Genomic DNA, 5,442 nt, shown 5'->3' with positions numbered 1-5,442 from the left:
CTCTTCGAGAAGAGAAACTAAGACAGAGAAGACTCGTTAGAATTTCGCAACCAAATCCCTTCCCCCTTGCCTCCCCTCTTAAATCTCGGGACGAGATTTCTTGTAGTGGAGGAGATTTGTAACGCCCGGATAATTAATCTACAGTAATTCCCTGTTAGTGATGCCATGTCACCGCGATTACTTTTGTTAACCTCGCGATGATTCATCCCCGTTCGAATTCAAAATTTAAAATCAAGTCAAACTCAAAAGTTTTCAAATATCAAAACTAAAATGTTCGAATAATTCTATAAATTCCCCTGTTCGTTTTCATGTTGGAACCAACTTCTTTTGGCTCACTAATAAATTCCTAGTGAATTAATGAGTGGTCCTACAACAAATATTTTGGCCTTTTCAAAACAAATAAATGTTTATGAATTTCAAATTGACTTGAAACTTTGTGGGCCCCTCTAGAGTAATGACATATATTTATGTGTGAAATTTCACCTATAACAAGGATTGTTTGCTCACTCAAATAAATGCAAACAGTAGCTATTTATTTGACAAAGAAATGAAAGAACAAAAAGCCTACCTAATGAATACTTGGGCCCTAGGTCTATTGGGAGGCCCAACCTACGCCCCACTCATCTCCCTCCTCGCTACAGGAGCAGAAGGGAATCGTGGCGGCCATCCCACCATGGCCGCGCCCCCTAGGTGACGTGCCGGCCATCCCCTGCTCCCCTGGCTGTTTGAGAGAGAGCCCCGAGCCCACTCGACCGAAAGCCTAGCTTCCCCCCTCCTCCTCGCGCCTCTTTCCTCTCTCCCACGGACAAACGCATCGTGGTCGCCATGGACCTTGTCGATCCCGCGGCCACCGGCCTCCCCGTCACCGGCTAGCATGCCCAGGAGCTTCCTTGCGGTCGTCTCCTTCCACTACGCCGAAGAACCCGTGCCAGACGCCCCACAGCCTCACCATCGTCCTCATCTTCTCCCACGGGCGCCGACGTCCATCGCCGGTTGCCGCTACTCGGGGCCGCCCCTGACCTCCCAACCTCGTTCACAAGCACCGTGGTGAGCCTCTCTGCCGATTCCCTCGCTTTGCCCCTTGGATCTATGTCGTCTGTCGCCGCTCTTGTGCTCGTCTGTAGTTGCCATGGCCAGAGCCCGAGCTCCTTTGTATCTACCGTTGTTGCTTACTGGTGCATGCTGCTTGCCCGCCTCCCTGCGTCGGGCCTCTGCCAGGCCGCGTCCCCTCGCCGCGTCCGGCCGCGAGCCACTGTCCCCTGCTCGCGCCTGCCACTGCCGCACGCCAGTGCGCCCAGCCGCCCTTGGCCGCGCCCCTGTGCCTGCCGTCGCTGTGCGGTTGCTGCTGGAGGCCCTAGCCGCGAACCGCGCCCCGCCGCTCCTGCCTCCCCTCCCGCGTGCCCCGCACCCGTGCGTTTCTGCGCCGCCGTTACTTCTCGTGGCCTCGGCCACTGCTGCCGCCGCAGCACCCCCCCCCCCCCCCCCCCCCCCCCACGCGCGGACGCACCCGCTAGGCCTTGCCCGCTCACCACCGGCCTCGCACGCCCGGCCCGCGCCGCCCCCCCTCCGGCGCCGCCGGCCGCCACCGGCCCTGGCCACGGCCATGGCCGACACCACTATACGACGTGCGTGTGTGTGTGGGTTGCGTGCGTGTGTGTGTCTTGAGGGTGAGGTGCCCCTGTCAACTAGGGCCCACCCCTGTAAAAAATGTTAAAAAATATATATATTTATTAAATTAATTAACTTAATTAAATTGGTTTAATTAAGTTTATTCAGAATTAATTAAATTAATCTAATTAACCTGCTTATTTTACCTAATTACCTAGTTAGTTAATCAAACCTGTTTTTAGTGCAAACGGTCAATGACAGGAGGGCCCCACCCCTGTTGACCAGTCAAATGTTGACTGGTCAACTGGGACCCCCTGACCCACCTGTCAGTCTCTGGTACAGTTCTGTGTACGCAGAGCTGGGTGCGTCTAGCATTTTAGCATTTATTTTTGAATTAATAATAATTTTAGTAAATCTTTTAAATCTTTGAAAAATCATAGAAAATAATCCGTAACTCGGATGAAAATGTTTTCTATATGAAAGTTCCTTAGAACGACGAGACGAATCCGAATACGCCCTCCGTTCATATATCACACGTCCCTAGCATAGCAAACGTTGAACTTTTCCCCTCCGGTTCATCTGTCTGACAGACGTCCAGAACTGGGAAAACTTTTCCGGATGTTATCCTCCTTCGCCGGTGTCGCCTAGTGCTACGTTAGAACACCTCTAGCACCGCTTATTGTCTTGTTATGCTTATGTTTGTGTGTATTTATTGTTTCTTCCCCCTCTTCTTCCCTGGTAGACCTTGAGACCACTGCTGATGCCCCTGTGATCAACTACGTCGACGACGACCCCCCTCCTTGCCAGAGCAACCAGGCAAGCAAACCCCCTTGAGCATTCCGATATCGCTCATTTCTTTCCCTCTCATGCTTGCATGAGAACTGCTACTGCTTTCTGTATGATCCTACTCTGATGCATAGCCTGTTGTTGTTACCTGCTTTCATACCTTACCTGCTTATCCTAAACTGCTTAGTATAGGTTGGTTAGTGATCCATAAGTGACCCCCCACCTTATCCCAGTTGCCTCTCTTTATGTTCGATGACTCGATCAATGTGATTGACGTCCAGGCCCCGACACCGCACATCACCCCCCTAGTTGTACGACACTACAAAGTTACAATCGAGTGCCGAGGGTGAACCTCATACATCACTCCTGATGAGATCTCTGTAGTGTAGCTATACGATCGAGGTCATCGAGGGTGATTTCCTCCTTAACCACTTCTGTTACCGCTCTGTCGTGCAACCCCTCAAGTGTGAACCTCGAGGGTGGATCCTCTTACGTTCACCTTGATGATAACATCGAGTGGGATTCACCGGGGGTGATTCCTCGGGTTTTCCCCTTGGTGTTAGACACACAGTTACTATGGTTACTATGACTTTACACTGAGCCATGTTACTAAAGACGGGTCGACCCTGAGGGGTACCCGCGCGAGCTTAATTGCGAGTGATGTGGAGTCGGGTTGGCCTGGGAGGTGCCCGCGAGATACTTACGAGGCGTGGTCGGGCATTCTTAGCCCTTGCCGCAAGTACTCGAGACGGGGCGACGGGGTCACATCGATCGTGAGTCTCTGCTCGTTACCGCGCGTTCCTAATCCACTATGATTTGGATATTTGATCCGAGGGGCCTCTGGCCTGATAGCACTAACCATCATGTGGGCATAGTATGGGCGTTCTGCATCATATACATCAGCCGAAGCTTAATAGACGTCAGCGACTAAGCGGCGCGCGCCGGGTTGGACTGGAAAGCACCTACCTTTTTGAAGGAGGTAGCTAGGTCTGCTCATCGGCCGCGTTCGCAACGTGTAGGAGTTCCCGGGGAGATGGCCCATGACCCCTGGGGGCATAGGTTTAGTCAGGCGTGCTGGCCTCTCTATTAAGCCTAGGTCGGGTTGCGGCGTATTGTTTGGCCGAGGCCGGGCATGACCCAGGAAAGTGTGTCCGGCCGGAGTTAATCAAGCGTGGTGGGTAAGTTGGTGCACCCCTGCAGGGAAGAAAACATCTATCGATAGCCTGTCCTACGGTAGCGGACACTTGGAGTTGTATCCCGATCGATACAACTAGAACTGGATACTTGTGATGAGAAATGGATTGTGATGAGAAATGGTTGGTGATGAGAAATGGATAGTATGGCTCTGGGATTGCTTTCTCGTAGGGAGTCGAGAAAGGATCTCTGGCCGAGGTTGATAATTCTACTGCTACTTTACCTTATGTTACTCTACTCCCTACTGTTGCTGCAAGATGGTGGTTTCCAGAAGATGCTAGTCTTCGATAGGCTAGGCTTTCCCCCTTCTCTTCTGGCATTCTGCAGTTTAGTCCACAGATACAACCCATTCCTTGATACAGATGCATATTTAGTTTAGATCTGATGTAAGTCTTGCGAGTACTTTGGATGAGTACTCACGGTTGCTTTGCTACTTCTTTTTTCCCCATACCCGATTGTTGCGACCAGATGACGGATCCCAGGAGCCAGACGATGCCACTGATGACTACTACTACCCGGAGGATGCCTACTACTATGTGACGACCGCTGACGATTTGGAGTAGTTAGGAGGCTCCCAGGCAGGAGGCCTTGCCTTTTCGATCGTTGCTGCTTTTGTGCTAGCCTTCTTAAGGCAATCTTGTTTAACTCATGTCTGTGCTTAGATATTGTTGCTTCCGCTGACTCTTGTGTTTTCGAGCTTATGTTATTCGAGCCCTCGAGGCCCCTGGCTTGTAATATAAAGCTTGTATTATTTTAATTTGTGTCTAGAGTTGTGTTGTGATATCTTCCCGTGAGTCCTTGATCTTGATCGTACACATTTGCGTGTATGATTAGTGTACGGTCAAATCGGGGGCGTCACATATACACAAGTTGACGCCCGCTGTTTTACAGAGTCCCGGGGCCAGATCATAAACGTGTCTGGCTCGGTCTCTATCCTTCCTATCTTACAATACAAGTTACATGAAAAAGTTGGTTTATATCCATAGGCCTTAACCCACCCTTGGGCCTTGGTCCTTCGTAAAGCGCCACCATCCTTACGTCTTCATGGGCTTCTAATCTTCATAGAGTTAACCCGGCTACTCCTGGCCGGTTTACATACAGTAGTAATATCCCCAACATTAGGCCCCAGATTGATTTGAACTTGTTCATGCCAATCTTCAACGCTTAGAAAAATTCTTGCCCTGACACCTTCGCATGGATCTTATAAACCGCCGTGATGTCATCCTCCAGGATCATGATAAATCTCCATGACATCACTTGTTGTATAAGAATTATACATCTCACCTCCAGTTAATGAGCCTCCGACAATTGAGGCGACCACTCCGTTATCCATCCAATTTTTGGGCTCCTTGATTCTCGTGTCTGTCACCTCTCCATTTACCTTATAAATAGAACCAAGGGTTATCTTCCTTTTCCCCCTTAGTCTCCTCGCTTCTTATTCCTCCTCGCGACGCCCCTGCACCCGAGCGCCGCCCCGTCGTCGAGCTTCGCCTCTGCATCTCCGTTGGCTGTTGTCTCGACCTGGTTGCATCAGAAAGACGCGGCGCATCTCCGCTACCTCAACCGCTGTTGTAAGCCTCTCCTCTTTCCTCTGTAGATCCGTTAGGGTTCATGCGGGTTCATGTCGCTCTCCTCGTGTTCTTCGTCAACCCATAGATAGCAGAGCTTGATCTTGATGTGTTCCGCATAGTAGCTATGGAACTCCTTATCTCAGCCATTTGATCCAAACCTTAAATACATAGTAACTTGATCTGGACCTTTTGTGAACTGCTTCGGAACCAAAATTTTAAGTCTCAATATTTTTCCTTTTCCTGACTTACGGTAGATCCAAAATTTCAATGCAATCCTGTGAAA

At 50.3% G+C, this 5,442-nt stretch overlaps 1 long non-coding RNA gene across 1 annotated transcript; it reads left to right on the top strand.

Annotated features, from left to right (window-relative positions):
• The first annotated feature begins 649 nt into the window (after nt 1-649).
• Nucleotides 650-4,371, top strand: LOC147990034 (uncharacterized). The gene is made up of 2 exons (XR_015602472.1): nt 650-1,047; nt 4,057-4,371. It is a non-coding gene; the product is annotated as an uncharacterized LOC147990034 (long non-coding RNA).
• Nucleotides 4,372-5,442: the final 1,071 nt, after the last annotated feature.

The sequence above is a fragment of the Triticum urartu genome, chromosome 1A (genome assembly GCF_056163025.1).
Source record: "Triticum urartu cultivar PI428250 chromosome 1A, HENAU_Tu73, whole genome shotgun sequence".
In the NCBI taxonomy this organism is placed as follows: domain Eukaryota; kingdom Viridiplantae; phylum Streptophyta; class Magnoliopsida; order Poales; family Poaceae; genus Triticum; species Triticum urartu.
Note: the sequence above shows the minus strand (reverse complement) of the source record. Positions and strands in the feature narration are given on the sequence as shown.